Source organism: Elephas maximus, chromosome 7 (genome assembly GCF_024166365.1).
Source record: "Elephas maximus indicus isolate mEleMax1 chromosome 7, mEleMax1 primary haplotype, whole genome shotgun sequence".
In the NCBI taxonomy this organism is placed as follows: Eukaryota; Metazoa; Chordata; class Mammalia; order Proboscidea; family Elephantidae; genus Elephas; species Elephas maximus.
In genome coordinates, this window is record NC_064825.1 from 129,988,148 (window position 1) to 130,007,309 (window position 19,162).

At 50.9% G+C, this 19,162-nt stretch overlaps 1 protein-coding gene across 14 annotated transcripts in view; it reads right to left on the bottom strand.

Moving 5' to 3' along the window:
- PC (pyruvate carboxylase) overlaps positions 1–19,162 on the bottom strand; it is a 90,066-nt gene that overhangs the window by 28,562 nt on the left and 42,342 nt on the right. For 6 of the 14 annotated variants that reach the window (XM_049892610.1, XM_049892607.1, XM_049892606.1 and 3 more), the window contains one exon: positions 6,650–6,947. The exons of 2 other annotated variants lie outside the window; for them this stretch is intronic. The gene's annotated coding sequence lies outside the window, so the exon portion shown is untranslated. Of the gene's footprint in view, positions 1–6,645; positions 6,948–7,382; positions 7,523–19,162 lie in introns of those variants that run through there. 6 more of the 14 variants (XM_049892602.1, XM_049892600.1, XM_049892599.1 and 3 more) reach the window with 2 other exon arrangements.

The window sequence follows — 19,162 nt, forward strand, 5'->3', positions numbered from 1 at the left end:
GGGAATCTTTACAGAAGCAGATTGCCACAGCTTTCTCCTGTGTAGCCGCTGGGTGGGTTTGGACCACCAACCTTTCGGTTAACAGCCAAGAACTTAACCACTGCACCACCAATCCTCCCCAATGTACTCTCTAAGAAAGCTAAGCCTCCTTCAGTTAAAATGCAAGTATCTTCAGACATGGTCAGACTCTTCTTTTCAGTGAGGGTCTGTCTTAGTCATCTAGTGCTGCCACAGCAGAAATATTACAAGTGAATGGCTTTAAAAAAGCGAATTTTATTCTCTCACAGTTTAGGAGACTAGAAGTCCGAATTCAGGGTGCCAGCTCTAGGGGAAGGTTTTCTCTCTGTGTCAGTTCTGGAGGAATGTCATTGTCATCCATCTTCCCCTGGTCTAGGAGTGTCTCAGCTCAGGGACCCCAGGTCCAAAGGACATGTTCTGCTCCTGGCTGTGCTTTCCGGGTGGTATGAGGTCTCCCCCCACCCCCCTTCCTGCTCACTTCTCTTTTCTATCTCAAAAGAGACTGACTCAAGATACAACCTAATCTTATAGAGTAAGTCCTACCTCATTAACATAACTGCCTCTATTCCTGCCTTATTAACATCACAGAGGCAAGATTTGCAACACATAAGAAAATCCTATCAGATGACAAAATGGTGGACACTCTACTGGGAATAATGGCCTAGCCAGTTTGACACACATTTTGGGGGGACACAATTCAATCCACAAAAGGTTCACTGTATAAAGTATCACTATCAATTTTTACCGAGGATCACTTATACCCCGAAACGTAGACGCCTCAGAGGTCAACCACCCTTACCTTATGAATGAAGGAAAGCAAGTCCCAGATGTTAGAGAAGATTTATTCAAAGTCACACAGCTGTGCATAGCAGAGCCCACACCAGCAGGGTCTTCACCCTGCTTCAGTGTCTTTATCTAAACATTTTATTTATTTCTTAGCAAAATTTTTAAAGCACTTGGCCATTTTGTGTTAAGTAAGGGACATGAAAACGCATCCAATAAATAAAACACTACAAAAACCTTCAGTGTCATATTATGGCCAATAACATGGTAAAGGAGGGGGAATAAAGGCAGAATAAAAAGAGAAGAAGCAAGGAAATAGGTAGAAGAAAAGAGAAAGCCTACAGGCCAGCGTGGGGAAAACCCAGTTGCCATGGGGTCAATTCCAACTATGATGACCCCGTGTGAGCAGAGCAGAACTGCACTCCACAGGGTTTTCAGTGTGGTTGTCAGGTGCCATCAAGTCAGTTCCAACTCAAAGCGACCCTCACAACTGTTGCTGTGTTTGAGCCCGTTGTTGCAGCCACTGTGTCAGTCCATCTCATTGAGGGTCTTCCTCTTTTTTGCTGACCCTCTACTTTACCAAGCATGATGTCCTTCTCCAGGGAACTGGTCGCTCCTGATAACATGTCCAAAGCATCTGAGACAAACTCTCGCCATCTTTGCTTCTAAAGAGCATTCTGGCTGTACTTCTTCCAAGACAGATTTGTTTGTTCTTCTGGCAGTCCATGGCATATTTGGTATTCTTTGCCAACACCATAATTCGTATGTGTCAATTCTTCTTTGGTCTTCTTTATTCGTTGTCCAGCTTTCACATGCGTGTGAGGTGGTTGAAAACACGTGGCTTTGGTCAGGCACACTTTCCTCAAAGTGACACCTTTACTTCTGAATACTTGAAAGAGGTCTTCTGCAGCAGATTTACCCAATGCAACAAACACATCGTTTGATTTCCTGACTGCTGCTTTCAGGGACATTGATTATAGATCCAAGTAAAATGAAATCCTTGACAACTTCTATATTTTCTCCGTTTATCACGATGTTGCTTACTGAGTTTTCAATAGCTATGACCTTTCGGATGTAGATCACTAGGCCTTTCTTCTGAGGCACCTCTCGGTGGATTCGAGCCACCGGTCTTGCTGTTAGTAGCCAAGTGCTTAACTGTTTGTGCTACCCAAGGACCCTGCAGGCCAGGGAAGAGGAAAGGAAAGCCCCCACTGCATTAGCCCTGCTCCAGGCACAGCTCTGGGCTTTGGCCAGCATGAGAAGCAGACAAACAAGGCCTCTACTTTTACATTTGCCTGTGGGGGAAACACGAGACAGAAGCAGGTCATCTCAGATGGAGACAAGTGACTGGAAGGTGAGAAAAGGAAGTAATGTTTGGAGGGGAGTGGTTGAGAATGGACATTCCAGGAGGCCTCTCAGAGGGGGACCACACAGCAGGACTGAAGCTGGTCAGGTCCAGATCTGCCAGGACGCACTCAGGTAGAAGGAACAACCACCGTGGGGTCTCCAGAGAAGAACGAGCTGGGTGGGGTCAAGAACAGGCCAGGATCCTGAGCTGGAGGGCCGGGAGCCCGTGCACAAGGTGAGACTGAAAGTGTGGGCGGTGGGATAGCGGAGGCCTGTCTTGGGCGTGGGCAGGACTGGAGTCTGCTCTAAGCACCTCAGGAGCTGTTGGGGTCGGGGGACGGGGAGGCACGATCTGACGCACATTTGGGAAAGCTCTCCCGGCTGCTCTGAGGGATAGGAGTGGACCGCAGAGCAGCAAGACCTGCAAGAGGTACCTGGGTGGGCCACAGAGAGGCTGAGAGGATGCACAGCCTGAAAAGCGTGGGAGCTGTAGGGAGCAGGGCCGGGGTTCGGGAGGTGCCTGGGGTACAATAGGCAAAATTCGCTGAGGGAGCCCTTATAGAAGGCGAGGAAAGGCAGCAATCCAGGGTTGGGGCAAGGCTGACCTTCCCGCCCCAGGGAGCAGGGATGGGGTCCACAGAGGAACAAGAGGTAAAAGCCTGGGTGACCTTGGCAAGCGGACGGTGTGTGAAGCCATGGGTCTGGAGGAGACCACGAGGGAAGAACATAGCTGGCAAGGACAGCCAGGTCACTCACCGGCATTTAGTCTGGACGAGGAGGAAGAGCCAGCAAAGGAGGCTGAAAAGGAGCCACCCGGAGGAAGGCGGAAGGCCCAGGAGCATAGAGTCACAGTAGTCAGCAAAAGCATGTGCTCCTGGGAGGATGGAGCTGAAAACTGCTGAAAGGCAGAACCGGACGAAGACTGAGAGGTGGCCACTGCCGGTGACAAGGGAAGGTAGTACACTCAACATTGAGGTGGATACGCTGGGTCAAATCCCAGCTACATGTGGGCTGTTAACCTTGCAGGGTTCTGAGTTCCTCGTCTATAAAATAGAATAACAACAATATACCTATACCTGGTCCTTACTTATTAATCATAACGTGGAGAAACCTGGCAGACACCACCTCGACCCCGTGGTCAAGGGTAACGTCACCGGCATTCAACAGGCATCAAGTGCCTCCTGATCCAATGCACCAAGAAGGGGACAGCACTTGCGTGGTCCTCCCTCCAGAAACCTGAATCTAATCAGGAGAAAACATCACACAAGCCAAAATGACGGGAAATTCTACCAAGTAACTGGCCCGCACTCTCCAGAAATGTCAAGGTCATGAAAGACGGAGACTGAAGAACAGCTTCAGATTCCAGGGGCTAAAGAGATACAACAACCAGATGAGCTGGGTTTCTGTTGCTCTAAAGGACGTTATGCGACAACCTTAAATCGGGTTTGTAGATTATACGGCAGTCCCGTTATCAGTGTTGATTTCCCGACTTTGATCACTGTACTGTGGTCATGTCAGAGGAAACAAACGCTGGAGTATTTAGGAGTAAAAGGGTATTGTATCTGCAACTTAAGCTCAAGGGGTTCCAGGAAAATTACGAAATGACAAAGTGGACGTGGTAAATACGAGTATTGGGGGAATGTGAGTGAAGGGTCAAAGAGAGTTTTCTGTACTACTTTTGCAACTTTTCTGTAAGTCTGAAATTACTTCCAAATAACAAGTGAGAAAAGAATCATGCCTGTAGCTGATCCTGTTAGCGGGGACACAGCACACTGCCTACACCACAGGTGGGGGTACCCGCTAGGAGCTCGGGGTGGGGCATCACGTAACTTTCTCACCTTATTATTCTGAAAGCTAATCAACTCCAGATGTTGCAGCCTGCTATCTACCACTCGCAAATCCACAAACAACTGTTCTAATCCTTTGTCACTCTGCTGAGTGGGCTATCTGAGCCACCCATGAAGGCAGGACAGCTTTTCCTGGCTGGAGCAGCTAGGAATAGGGCAGGTGCTGGGGGTCTGTGGCCCCCACCCAGTAATCTCACCACTGTCCTGGGGACCCAATGCCTATCCTGCTCAGGGCCCCAGGAGAGGTCTGCAGCTGGCCAGGAGAGGACCGTGCGGATGGTAAAACCAAAAAGAGGCGAAGGACTGCTTCAGGTCACGCACAGCAACCAAACAGTAAGTGTGTTAAATAACACGATCACATCAGCGTTCATTTCCTGATTCTGATCACTGTGCTGTGATTACCAGGTCCCAGGGTGGCACAAATGGTTTATACTCGTCTACTGATCCAAAAGTTGACAGTTCAAACTCACCCAGCAGTGCTGCAGAAGGGCCTGGGGATCTGCTCCCATAAAGATTACAGCTTAGAAAACCCTTTGGGGTAGTTCTACTCTGTCACATGGAGTCACCATGAGTCAAAATCGACTCGATGGCACTTTACAACAATGACACTCTGATTAGTGTGTGTTAGAGAATATCCTCATTCTTGGGAAATGAAGATTATTCTTAATCTTCATTTTTTCTTAATAAACCTTAAACCATTTCACCTCACTAGAAAGCAAGAGTTTCAAAACAAAACAATGAGGTGCCACCTTTGCCTACTATATTAGCAACAGTGCTGGTAAGGCCTTGGGGAGATAGACCCACAGGGCCCTGGGGGCAGAGGGATATCAGGGGCACCTCTCTGGAAAGTCATTTGCAAAACCTATCAAAAGCCTTTAAAGTATTTATGCCCTTTGGCCCAGGCATTGCCACTCTAGGAATCCAACCCAAGGAAACATTCTAAAATGGGAACCAAGGTAAATGCAAAAAGATGTTCAAGACAGCATTATTTATAGTAGCAAATAATCGGAAACAGCTTGAAGGTCCAACACGAGGTCACCTATGCACACAGACATAATATAACCCACACATCTGCACAGGGTTTGAGAGTATGGGAAACGCTTATGCTATATAACATGATGCCCAAATTTAAAAAAAATCAAAAGTGCATAGATAACATGATCTCAGTACATTTTTTAAAAGTGAGGAAAAGAGCTGGATGGAAACACGCCAGCAGGTCACCACTGCTCCCACTGTGTGCTGGCTTGGGCAGTGGGTTCTGTCGTCTTCTGTATGCTTTTCGGTACCATTCAGGTTTTCCACATCGGGCGTGCTATTTATAATCAGAAAACAAATATACAGAGGGGATTGGAAGACCTCTGCAGAAAAGCCTGTGCGAGACTCTTGGGTCTTCGCCCTCACTGAGAGGACTTGACTTCTATCTTGTACAACAACGGGCTGGGCTGTACGTGAGGCAGGGTCTGGGGGAAGCTGGTATCCTGGGCCCCCACATAGCACTGCACCTCACTTTCTCCACCTGGTGCCACAAGAAGCCTGAGAAGCCTCGGAGCTCACCCGGCCCATTGCACCAAGATTCCAGAACCTCCAAGGAAGTTTCAAACTATTTCCAAAGAGACACAATCTTTTTTCTCCTACTTGGGTGGGCTGGCTCCTGCCACCACTTGGGCACTTACTTACCCCTCGTCTGTGGGTAAACATATAGGTTCTATTCCCCTGCTCCTCTTCCCACCACACACACTCCTCACTTCCTTTTCTGGGTGAAGAAAGAATCCCGAGGGAGCTGTCAAACAGCTGGGCACCTTGAGCCCCTGGGAAGTCTGGCCCCGCCCCACGTTGTGGCCACCACGGGGCTCTAGTTTGCAGTGGGGAACATGAGTGGGTGCAGAATGTGGGCCGTGTGACCCACCCACCCGTGACTGCATGCTGGGCGGGCAGGGCTCCTTGGCGCTCCCACTTTATGAAGAAGCTGAGGCTGGGACAGTGGGGGTGCACGTACACACAGGAGCTCACACAACCCATGCAGAGGCAGCAAAGCAGGCCTGGACTTGAGACCTGCCATCCCAGGGCCTGGAGCCGGTGGGCAGCAGTCCAGGCAAGTGTTGATAGATGGGGAAAGGTCAGGGCCCTCCACTGCAGGGCAAACAGGGGGGAAAGTGGAGCATAAAGCGGCCACTTCCCTCCCTGTGCCCCCACAGCAGGCCTGCCTGTGACCCCACTCCACGCTCCCCAGTTATGCACTTGGGCCTCAGTGTCCTCATCTGTAAAATTGGGTACCACCACCCCCATCCTGGCAGGTCATCCCAGAGACTGGCTGAGACAGGGCCCAGGCGTAGGGGCTGTCTACGAGTGTTAGCTGCCACCAGGCTCTGCCCGCTCCCAGGTGAACACACGGCTCAAGAAGGAACCAGCCTCAGTGACAGCCCCAGCTGCCAACCCTGATTCCACAAGAGCCGTGTCGACACCCACTCTCCGCCCCCCCAGCCCCCCGGCTCTCCCCCAGCATACACTGCCCTACTGTGACCATCCTGCAGCTCCGTGCAGGGACTCTGGGCCTCGCTGCACCAAATACTGGGTTAGCCTGCAGCCAAAGGCGCCCGCAGCCCGGCCCAGGCACCCAGGCCCCAGACATCAGCTCCCCACATGCAGAGACCTGCCTTCTAGCGGAGCTGCTCCACGATGCAGATCCAAACCCCAGGGCGCGCAGGAGTCACAGCGTGCCTTCCCAGGAGCTCAGAGCTGTTTCTGTCCAGGCGAGCCAAGGAGGGAGCCACAAAGCCAGCCCACCAGCACTGCTGTTCCAGGAGGTCACTGGCCCCAGGACACAAAGTTCTCTGCACCGACTGCTGAAGGCCTGGGCTGCAGCCAAGGCTGAAATCAGGGGAAGGGGCACGGAGTTGCTCCTGTCTCCTCCCCTCCTGAGGCGGGCACAGGAGGTTGGCGTGCTGCTGCCACCTGAGAGAAGGGGAGGCTGGGTTACTCGGGGAGCAGTGACTCACAGCCCCAAAGTCCGCTCCCTTGACCCCAGGTGCTGTGGGCTGTGAGAGAGGAGGTCTGAGGCTGGGAGGCGGGTAGGGTGCAGCGCAGGGGGTGCAGACATGTGACTGATTTCAGGACACATGCTGCTCGAGGGTGAAGGCACACAAAAGTCAGCCAGCAGGGTGCATGGAGACAGGAGGGCTGGCCAGGAGGAGCCAGCTTGTGAATGTGGAGGTCATAGGTCACACCAGCCCTGGGCCTAGATGGAGACACCAGGCCTGGACCAGTCCCTGAGGGCACAAAGATGGCTCAAAACACAGCCTTACCCCCAGGGCTTCCCCTCCCTTCTCAGAACCTGCTGAACCCAGCACCCAGCCTTCTCCCTTGTTAAACCCCCCCTCCCTGCCAGACCTGAGACTCAGGGCTTCCGAAGGCCTTTCCAGAATCCACTTCCACTGGAGGAGCCTGCAGGGCAGCTGTGGCCCCACAGAGCCCAGGAGCAGAGCCTTCGTGATGGGGTGTGTGACGAGCTCATTCTGGGGGTGTTGAGTCTGAGGGGTCCAAAGGGAGACGTTGAGAGGGCCGACTCCCATTGCTCCCTAAATCTCACCCCAACCCGGAAAGCTGGAGGGAGGAGGAAACACCTGCTGAAGGCCCCTCCACAGCTGAAGCCCAAGAGAAGCCCCAGGCCAGAGCCCAGGGAAAGAAGTGCCTGAGGTCGGAGGGCAGGTGGTGAGGCTGTCTCGTGGCAGCAACAACCCCACTTCCACAGCCCCCTAGAAGGCCTGCTCAGGCACTAACAGCTGTCTCCCTGCTCCCAGCCTGTGACGCTGAGCCCATGTGCGAAGTGATAAGAGCGCCAGCTTCTTCCTCATGACACTTTCCCATAAAGACCCTCCAGACCACTGGCCCATGTCTTGGCGGCTCCCGGTGGCTCCTCCCCTTCCTCACACTGGGAAGTGTCAGTCACAAAGAGCAGCCTGCCACCAGAGGCCAGACTCCTGTGGCTGCCCCCTCCATGCCCAGATTTCGGGGTGTGGGTTGGCAGGTGGTAGCCAAGAAGTCTTCAAAATTGTTGCAAGTTTGGCTAACAATCTTCCTTCAAAACTCCAAGGGCCTCATTCATGGAAACCTCTCATATTCTGTTTCATCAACTGACCCAAACTGTACCTGTTCCAGGTGCTGAGCTGCAAGCCTCTCACCCCAGCACCCGGGAGCACTCTCAGCAGGAAGCCCTCCCAGGCGCTGCAGCTCCCCCAGCCAGACGCAGCAACCCGCTCTGGTCTCAGCCTTGGGGGGCACCACATCACCTGCTTGGTGCTGACAATACACATATGCAAAAGTTTAATTTCCGAGGCGGGGGAAGTGGCTGGAAGATCACCGAGCACCACCCCCCAAAGACACCCTGGTTTCCTCCCCCAGAGAGCTGGCAGCCCCGTTCACTGGGAGGCCTGTCTGCTATTTTTTGCAAATGTCAGCTGACAGATCCCTTTTGGGCCTCCCGGGTGCGCTGGAGGAGTCAGGAAATAAGGCTGCTTCGCCTCTCACTCAGGACGTGTCGACAGCTCTGTGCGAGCAGGAGCCTCAGCGAAGCGAGGGCCGTGTGGGACACCTGTGTTCTTCCTGCCACCTCTCAGTGTAACTTCACAGATAGCGTCTCCTTCTCTTCCAGCTTCAATTTTCCCCTGCAGCACTGGATCAATGCGCACAGCATCCTCCCTTCCAGAGAAGTGACGATAACTGGGGCAGGAAAGTGCTCCCCCAACCTGTGCACAAGGCAGGGGAGAGGTCCTGGCACTACCTGCCGGTCTCTGAGACCCTGGGTTTCTACAACAGAAAACTACATACCGAGCTCTGCCCACATGCCTGCGTGCCGGGCCAGCAGGGGGTGATGCAGCAGGACACACCGAGGGGCCATGAGCTCCAGACAGGATGCTATATGCGGACTACCTCATGTAACCCTCATGACTCCCGTACCACCTCCCTTTTACAGGTAAGGAACCAGGCATACAGGGCTGAGTGACACAGCCATGGCCGCACAGCTAAAGCACGGCAGAGCCAGGCTTGAGCTGAATTTGTAGGCTTCCAGAGTGGGTGCCTTTACCCACTCGCACAAAGGGAGTCATCACCCCACTGAAAGGAATACACCCTGGTTCTCATCAGAAGAACACCTTGAGAGGCACTTGGAAACCAAAAACTCTAGATCAAAACCAACCCATTTCTGATAAAAACTGTCACTGTCTGAACTCCAGCAGGGCCACTGGAGCTCAGGTAGGGTCACTGGGGCTCCGATAGGGTCACTGGGGGCTCTGAGATTTCCATGCAAGGACAGGCTCACAGAGCTGGCTGCCATGTGTGCCTGATGGGCAGTTTCAACTTTCCCAATAAATCATCAAGATGTTACTGGAAACCACACCATTTCAGGCCTAACCTACATCTCCTGCGCTGTCTCTTGCAACCCGATGCAGCACAAAATCCCTTTGTCAGGCCTTCGTCGTCCAGGTTCTGGTCCAGGAAATAAGGCCACTGTGCTTTCAGTAGCTGCTCTCAGAGCAGCCACCTGAGTGCTGTGGACGCCAAGCAGCAGGCCCTGGAAGGTTCCACCCTTCATCTCCCTGCTCTGCCCACAGCGTCTCCTGCAGCCTCGGGGCAGCTGTGGGTGGGATGCCTGCTGGGGGCAGGGTGGGCAGTGCGTCAGTATCCATGGCCCCAAGTCTCCACAGCTCAGTGGCGATGTTGGAGAACAGCTGAGGGGTGAGGCCCCAAGAACCCCAGCAAGGCTCCTCTATATCTACTTCCTACTATCTCCCCCAGACCCAACCCTAGCCCCCTAGACCCAGATGCCCCTCCATCCAAAACCCCTCCACACACACACACACACACACACACACACACACGGCCTCAGCAGATGCCAGCAAAAGCAGGTCAGAGTCAGAAAGCACAAGTTCTTGGCACAGGCCTCCGCAGTGTGGCCGACGAGAGACTGGTGGAGGGGCTGGGCTCAGGGAGCCTTCTCTCCATGCCGCGCTATGTGGTCTAAACGTGGCCCATGGGGGCCCGGGCCAGCAGCCAGAGGACCAGATGACGGGGAAAAACGTCAAGACTTTCAGGGCTCAACAGGCAACATGAAAACACCCACGAGAGACCGGAAGAAGGATGAGATTTCTGGGAGGGGGAGCTGAAGTAGGAAACAGAGAAACCATGATGACAGATAAGAAGAAAAGAAAGAGCGGAGACACAGAGGAGAAACAGGGGCGCTTGCGGAGGCCAGGTGGTCTCGGGCCTCCCCAGCCTGGGCCCTGCTCTCCCTGAGCCGGACGCCAGTGATGACTCAGTACTGCCAGTGGTTGGTTTCCACATCACCCCGGCAACCCCGGATCAAAGGCAGCAGGCAGTGGGGGAGGCTGGATATTCTGACAACTTGCGCCTTGGAGAAAGCAGGGTTTGTGGATTAGGGGGCTGCAGTGCCTCAGGAAAGGGGGTGCATGAAGGCTCTCGGAGCCTGTAGGGGAGTAATGGGACAGGAGCGGCTTGCTGTGTGGACCTGGCCACTCCAGCCCAGCCCCATTCTAAGGCAGCAAGAATTTCAGTGCCGACACTGCCCCCTGGTGCAAAAGGCGACTATCCATGGAAGGACTGGCTGATTCTTTTCATCCAGGTCCTTTCAAGACAGGGAAGGCTCACCATGGGAAGGTCACTTGCCCTAATTTCTCTCCTTTTAGGCTCTGCTCAGGAAGGCCTAAGGCAGCCATTTCCCTTTGGCACAGCACTGTCACTGTCCTTGCCATGTCCCATTGTCCAAGTCCCAACAAGGGCTCTCCTGAGGCCAGGGACTATCACATTCACGTCCGTGTCCTCAGCAAACAGCACTAATGTTACGATGCTCTAGTGACCCAGCTGCCTCCCTCAGCAGACACTGTGAGGACCTCAGTCTATTTTGTCCCCCAAAGGCACCTCGGAAGCAAGGTCTGGCCATTTACTTCTGAAAACACAGCCACTGAAGACCCTGTGGTTCTACCCTGACTCACGTGGGGTCGCCAGGCAGCAACTGGTTTTTTTTTTTTTTGGTCCCCCAAAAAATGGAATGTTCTGTTTTGGGGTAAAACATTTGAAAACTACAGACAATACAGCTATCAATATATCACCCACGCCTCTCTCCCAGAATAAACAGATGTCAGGATGTTGATACATTTGCTTCACATTTTATGTTAAGAAACAGGTCCCCTGAGAGGTAATGGATTGAAGAGGGGGGTTGATTTTCACCCCTTCCGAAATCCCACTGAAACATCCGGTAAACGAATTTTTTTTTTTTAAGAGTAGGAACCCACAAGAACAAAGAACGGGAACGAGGGCAGCAGCAGATGAGAGAGGGCAATAGACTCTGGATGGCCAGCAAGCGGCCCCATGGCAATGGCGGAGCACGGTGGAGGAAGAAGCTGATTGAAGCTGTAGACTGCTGGCAAGTTCAGAAATATCGGCTAGGGTGCCTCACATGGTGGGAGTGAGGGGTGGGGCTGCAGGCAGAAGACCGGTCAGAGTCGAAGGGGGCTAGCCCCCCAGGCCCCTCTCTCCAGGTGGCCAGCTGGCACCAGGCCCCACAGAGGTCCACAGCAAACGCCCACGGCTTGGCCAGCGAGGTTCTCTGTTTTAATTATCTGAATCCTCACAATCGCCCTCCGCAATGGGCACACCTGCTGCTCCCGGCTCTACAATTGTGGAAACTGAGGCTCAGACAGGTCGGGCCAAGTCACCTGTGTTAGAAAGTATCAGAGCCAGGTGCACACCCGGCCACCAGGGTCCAGGCCTGCTGTTTACCATCAGGCACTGGCACCTCTCAGGAGACAAAGTCTCGGTCCCTGCAGAGGTCCAAGGACGGCCATCAGGCCCGGCTCGGGGAGTGAGGCTCCAGACGGCACGGGATAAAACCGAATTGGGAGACTAAGAGGCCCTGAGCTTCCACAAAGCGTAGCCAGGCAGTGAGCCAGAGGACTCCTCTCTGGGAAACTCACTAGCCCAAGACAGAAGTCCTGCAGTCACTGGCCTTTAGTGAATCCCCACAGAACAAGCCTGCCTGGCACCTCAGCTCCCACACCTGTGCATTAGTATTGCACTCCCCCATAGAGGCGAGCAGCCCCAAATCACCAGGTACCCAAAGAAAGCAAGCCTCTGACCTGAAGATAGATGCCAAGACAAATGGGGGTGGGGGGGCTGAGAAGAAAAGTAAGATACTGGAAGGAACTATAATCTCTTCAGAGACTGAAGAGAAGCTATGATACCCATTAAGTAAAAGGTGGCAGCTACTTTAAAAAGGCAACAAGAAACAGCTCTAGGAAATTAAAAATAGAGTTGTAGACATTTTAAACATAATAAACAGAAGAATGAGAAGACCATTGAGGACATCATCAAAAAAAAAGAACAGAACTCAAAGACTAAAACATGGAAAATATGAGGAAAGGTAAGAAAATAAGAGACTCGGCCCGAGGGTCCAATATCCAGTTAGCAGAGAGCCCCAGAAAGAGAGGAGACAGAGAAGAGAGGGGAGGAGAGCTATCAACCAAAGGTTCCTGGAACTGAGGGACAGGCACTCCTGCGCTGAAAGGTTCCCTGAGGGTTCCGCGTGATGACAAGAGTCCCACCTGGAAAGGACTGGGAGGCATCCCATCAGCTTCCTCTATGCATTTCCCAAGGCTGCTGTAACAAATTACCAGAAACCTATTCTCTCACAGCCCTCGAGACCAGAAGTCCAAGATCGAGGCGTCGGCAGGGCTGTGCTCCCTCTGAAGGCTCATGGGCAGAATCCGTTCCTGGCCTCTTCCAGCTTCCGGTGGCTGCCCAGGTTCCTTAGCTTGTGGCCACATCACTCTAATGCCTGCCTGTCGTCGCCTCGTGTCTTCCCCTTCTGCCCCTCTAAGGACGCTTGATTGGACTTCAGGCTCACCTACACAATCCGGGACAATCTCCCCATGGCAAGACCTCTAATTTAATCACATCTGCAAAAACCCTTTTTCCTTATGGAAATGGTCACTGTCGAGGGTGGTGACAGGCACGTGGAGTTCATTATACGATTCACTCCACTTCTGTGTATGTTTGAAAACAGCCAAGATAAAAAGTCAATTAAAAAGGTTAAAACAAATAACTGTGGCCCTATATACAAAATGTGCAAGGATCTCTCCAGGGTATAGACATAGAATTAGAACTGCTGCATCAGATAGTGGGCGTGTTTTAAATGTCAATATTGTCAAATATTGCCAAAGTAGTTGTCCTTACTATTACTGCAGCCACTGGTGGTCATTGTTGGCGGCCATCCAGTCAATTTCGACTCACAGAGACCCATGTGACAGAGTAGAACTGCCCCATAGGCTATTGTAGGCTGAAATCTTTATAGGAGCAGATTTCCAGGTCTTTCTCCTACAGAGACACTGATGGGTTCCAACTGACAGCCTTTCAGTTTGCAGCCAAGCTCTTAACTCTTGCACCACGGGTAATACCACAGAATTTTTCCTTCCCCACATCTTTGCAAATCCTTGTATTGTCAGACTTTAATTTCTCCTCAATCTCATGGGTATGAAATGGTATCTTGTTTTAACTTTCCTTTCCCTGATCATTAGTGAAGTTGGGTATTTCTTCAAACTCGAAGATATATTTTTAGGTTTTCTCTTCTGTGAACTGCTTGTTCATATCATTTGCCCATTTTTCTGCTGAGTTGGTTGTCTTTTTCTTGTGGCTGGATTCTGTCAAATAGATTCTGACTTATAGTGACCCCATGTGATAGAGTAGAGCTGTCCCCATGGTTTCCTAGGCTGTAATCTTTATGGAAAGGAGCCCTGGTGACACGGTGGTTAAGTGACTGGCTGCTAACTAAAAGGTCGGCAGTTTGAACCCTTTCTCCCTCCAAAGGAGAAAGATAAGGCAACCTGCCCCTGTAATGCTTTACAGCCTTGGAAACTCCACGGGGCAGTTCTACTCTGTCCTAAAGGGTCACTATGAGTTGAAATCAACTCGATGGCAACAGATTTTATTCTTTACAGAAACAGACTACCAGCTCTTTTTCCCGTAGAGCTGCTGGGTGGGTTCGAACTGCCAGCCTTTCGGTTAGCAGCTGAGCACTTAAACTGCTGTGCTATCATGGCTCCTTTGTCTTTTTCTTACTGAATTGTAATCATTCTTTATGTATACCAGATATGAATCCATTCAAGTGTGGCAGATACCCTACATGAGAGAGCATTTAGCGAGTTATAGAAAGGAGGAGGAGCCCTGGTGGTGTACTGGTTAAGAGCACAGCTGAAAACCAAAAGGTTGGCAGTTCAAATGCACCAGCTGCTCCTTGGAAACCCTATGGGGAAGTTCTACTCTAACAGCGTTGCTATGAGTCGGAATCGACTTGATGACAACAGGGTTTGTTTATTTGTTTAGGAAGAAGAAGGGGAAAGAGGCCTAAGAAGTGAGGGAAGAGGACACAGGATGGAGCCAAGTCGAGGCTCCAGCTCAGGTGAAAGCCTGGCCTCAAACTGAATGAGGTACACTCACTCCTCCAAGACCGAAGAGCCCAGGTGTTCCAGGACAGCCCCAGTTTAAAACAGCCCGTGTTCGGATACAGGCAACTTCAAGGACGTAGCTGGCTGGGATACAGACACTGCCTGCGGCACTGACTCAGCCAAAGCCCAAAATGACCCTTAGCTTTTCGCTCCGACTCTTCAGGGTCGAGAAGCCACCACATCCCAGGAGGCACAACCCAAAGAGCAAAGCCGGCGGCCCGAGGAAGGTTAATCTGGAGATGGCAAGGCCTCCTGTTGACATCCAGGTTACTGGGTTGCCACAGCTGCTCCAAGAAGAACCAGAAGGAATGAGTTCACGTGGCATCAAAGAGGATTGAGAGCAAGCTTTAAGAAAACTGTCTGGCCACTCAGAGCAGCAAAAGGCACAGATGAGAAAACACAGTGGAAGTTCCCTCTGAGGGAATTTTTAAAGAATTTAGTTTTCTGAATGAGTTGGTTTAGGGCAAGTGATTTCTCCTGGAATAGCAAAATGTTAGACTGATGGTATAAGAGATTTCTTAAATTTCTGTTGTGATTACCTAACCTCAGAGGATGAGAAACGAGGCAGTTCTCAAGCTGTGTTTTGGCAAGTTTCTACAGAATGTCATTTTAATATTTTTTCTTTAGGGAGGAAAAAAAAATGTACCGGGAATCAGAGACTTGTACTCTTTAGCACAACCTGGCCAGAGAAATGTGAACGGCAAGGCTGTTACTTGAATCTCTTCCCACATAAATCAGCTGCAGAATTCCTTTCCAATGCTTCTGAACTCTCTTCTCAAGCAAGATAAAGCTATTGTTCTAAGGTTGCCAGATTTAGTAAATTAAAACACAGACTGCTAAGTTAAATTTGAATTTGAGATAAACAACGTAAAATTGTTTAGCATAAATATTTCCCCATCAATATTTGGGACACTGTTGTTGTTGTTAGGGGCCGTCGAGTTAGTTCCAACTAACAGTGACCCTACGTACAACAGAACGAAACACTGCCCGGTCCCGTGCCATCCTTACAATCGCTGCTGTTTGAGCCCATTGTTGCAGCCACTGTGTCAATCCATCTTGTTGAGGGTCTTCCTGTTTTTCACTGACCTTCTACTTTACTAAGAACGATGTCCTTCTCCAGGGACTGGTCCCTCCTGATAATATGTCCAAAGTAGGCAAGACAAAGTCTTGCCGTCCTTGCTTCTAATGAGCATTCTGGCTGTACTTCTTCCTAGACAGATTGGTTCATTCTTCTGGCAGTCCACGGGATAGTCAATACTTTTCCCCAACACCATAATTCAAAAGTGTCAATTCTTCTTTGATCTTCCTTTTTCACGGTCCAGCTTTTGCATGCATATGAGGCGACTGAAAATACCATGGCTTGGGTCAAGCGCACCTTAGTCCTCAGTAAAATATTTGCTTTTCAACATTTTAAAGAAGTCTTTTGCAGCAGATCTGCCCAATGCAGTATGTCGTTTGATTTCTTGACTGCTGCTTCCATGGGTTTTGACTGTGGATCTAAGCAAAACGAAATTCTTGACAACTTCAATAGTTTCTCTGGTTATCATGATGTTGTTTATTGGTCCAGTTGTGAGGATTTTTGTTTTCTTTATGTTCAGGTGTAATCCATACTGAAGGCTGTGGTCTTTGATCTTCATCCGTAAGTGCTTCAGGTTCTCTTCGCTTTTAGTAAGCGAGATTGTGTCATTTGCATATCGAAGCTTGTCAGTGAGTCTTCCTCCAATCCTGATGCTACATTCTTCTTCGTATAGTCTAGCTTCTCAGATTATTTGTTCAGCATACAGACTGAATAGGTATGGTGCACACCTTTTCTGATTTTAAACCATGCAGTATCCCCTTGTTTTGTTCAAACGACTGCCTCTTGATCTAAGTACAGGTCCCTCATGAGCACAATTAAGTGTTCTGGAATTCCCATTCTTTACAAAGTTATCCATAATTTGTTATGACCCACACAGTCGAATGCCTTTGCATAGTCAATAAAACACAGGTTAATATCTTTCTGGTCTTCTCTGCTTTCAGTCAGCATCCATCTGACATCAGCAATGATATCCTTCATTCTATGTCCTCTTCTGAATCCAGCTGGAATTTGTGGCAGTTCCCTATCGATGTACTGCTGCAACTGCCTTCAGATTAACCTGTTACTTCCCTAATAAATCCCATAATTGTTGAGGATACTCTGTGAGTTCTGTGTGGCCATTGCAACAAACTGCCCAACCAGCAAAGACGTACAGAGTGCCGGGCAAGGGATGGCTGGCGTCGGAAATGGTGTAAAGTTTGGAGGGTGGAGGTATGTCTGACCCCTGCCTCATAGGAATCAGCTTTAGGATGATGGTGATATTGATTCGCCTCTCTCCCCATGAAGTTCGACAGGTTTTTTATGCTACTACCACTTTACAGTCACCCAGCCCGGAGGGCTGCCAACCGGGAGCCTGTTAGATGTGAAGCCTCAGGTTCTCCCTTTGGTTTCATAAACTGTACACCACAAGACATACTCCAAGAATTGTGATTGACTATCAGTCAAAGCCGTAAAGTACCTATTGAGTACCTATAGGCAGTAACATGCATTGAGGGATGAAGGATAATATAAAAAGTGGTCTCTGTCTTCAAAAACTTACACCTGGTTGAGAAGGCAAGATGAGTATGCTCAAAACCTAAGGTATCAATCACTCAGTCAACATTAAGCCCCTAGTATATGCAAAAGAGGAGCTCTGGTGGTGCAGTGGTTAAGCGCTCGACTGCTGACTGAAAGGTCAGCGGTTCGAACCTGCCAGCTGCTCCGCAGGAGAAAGATGTGGCGGTCTGCATCTGTGGAGGTTTACAGCCTTGCAAGCCCAATGGGGCAGTTCTACTCTGTCCTACTGCATCACTGTGAGTCCGAGTCAGAAGGATCTCAAAGGCAACGTGTTTTTTATACCCAAAAGTAGACCTCTGAAAGCAAAGAAAGCCAAGCAAGGGTAGAGCAGTGAAGGAGCGTCAACTAGAGTGTCATGGAGGCCCAGAGGACCCCCACACTCTTGTTCACATTCACGTTCACAGTGACGGTGATGTGGATGGGTGGTGAGTGGGAACAGCAGGGCCCACCACCCTTCCCTGGGAATGTGGTCTAACCTGGTTCTATTTAGTGTCAGGGCCTGGTGGACCTGGTTCAAATCCTGGTCCTGGCCCCGTGAAGCTTATTAGCTGGTGACTCAGGGGAACTAACTTCCCTGAGAGTCTGAAAACCCACAGGCCCCAAACCAAACTGTTACCGGGCATGCCCTCTCTCAAAACCCTTCCGAGAAAAGAGCAGAGGGTAAGGATGGACCCATAGAAACGCGAGGAGGACGAACAGAGTCAGTAACAAAACCGAAGGTACAGTCTGAGGAGGGGGAACAAATAGAACTGGTATGATATAGCCCAGGAACTCAAAGGAGAAGATTCAGGTGGGAACCAGGGTGGTGCCCCCTGTGGTAATGGGAACTCTCTAGGCCATGGGAAGGTGGCACCAAGTAGATGATGACCAGCTTGGAAGACTAGTATGGAACCAATAGAAGACATGGTTGGAGAGGCTTAATGGAAAAATAAGCAAAAAACCAATCCTTAGCTTCCTTCCTTCTTTCATGTGATATTGATTGAGCCTTTGCCACATGCCAGGTGCTGCTGGGCACTGGAGATAAGCTGGACACAAGAGAGTACCCTGGCCTCATGAAACCGACTGCCTAGGCGGAGCAGCCGGAAAAAAGCCAGTGCGCACATCGGATCGCTCCCGATCCACCCGGATCAGCGGGTGTGGTCGTCTCCTCGACTCAGAAGCCTTCCTGATGTGTCGGGAGAAAAGGTACCTACGGAGATCAAAGTCAGCAGGGCTGACTGAGGGGCTAACTCCAGCTCAGTGCCCATCTCCTCGTCTAGAAATATATCAGGGAGTAAAAGGCACACTCCTTGTCAACTTCTGATCTCAGAGAAAGCTGGGACCAGGCAGAGGAAAATACAGTGGAAGCACCGGTGTCCCTCTGCCCTGCCCCCCAAGCACACACTCAGAGCCAGAGCCTCCCTTCTCCTTGAGGCGTTATCCCATGACTTGGAGAAGAGTCTGGCCTGGCTTGCTTGCCTCTAAGATAAAGAATTTGGAGCCCTTTGGGGCCTTTTCAGTTCCTCCTCCCCCTGAACTGAGGGAAAGGTTTCCTTCTAAGCAAACAAGCGAAATTCTCTCCCTTTAGATCTGAGCAGTGACTCTACTCAAATGTCAGGAGCTTGTTTCCCAAAACACAGGCAGTTACGTGCTTCTCCACATCCCCTCTAGGATATAATCACAAATCCAGATCTTGAAGACAGCTGACTGTGGCCCTCCCATCTCCCAGGTTCCTAAAGGAAAGGCAAGCCTTTGCCCTGGGGCTCCAAGGCACTTCGTGAAAGCCGAAGCTGGCCGTGGAGCTGGGGCATGGCACCTCTGTACCCCGGGCACCCGGCCTGGTCCTGAACTCACAGCAGACCCTCCTCTGACCACTGGCAGCCTCACCATTTCACAGCGGACTGCAGTCACAGGGAACCACATGGCCTCTCCCCTAGCCCCCTGCCACCACCACGCAAAGGCATGTTTGGCCCATCTTGCTCTGTCCCCAGGTCTTGGTGGAACCCCTTTCATTGCCGAGCAGGGGTTGCCTAACTCATGGTCCT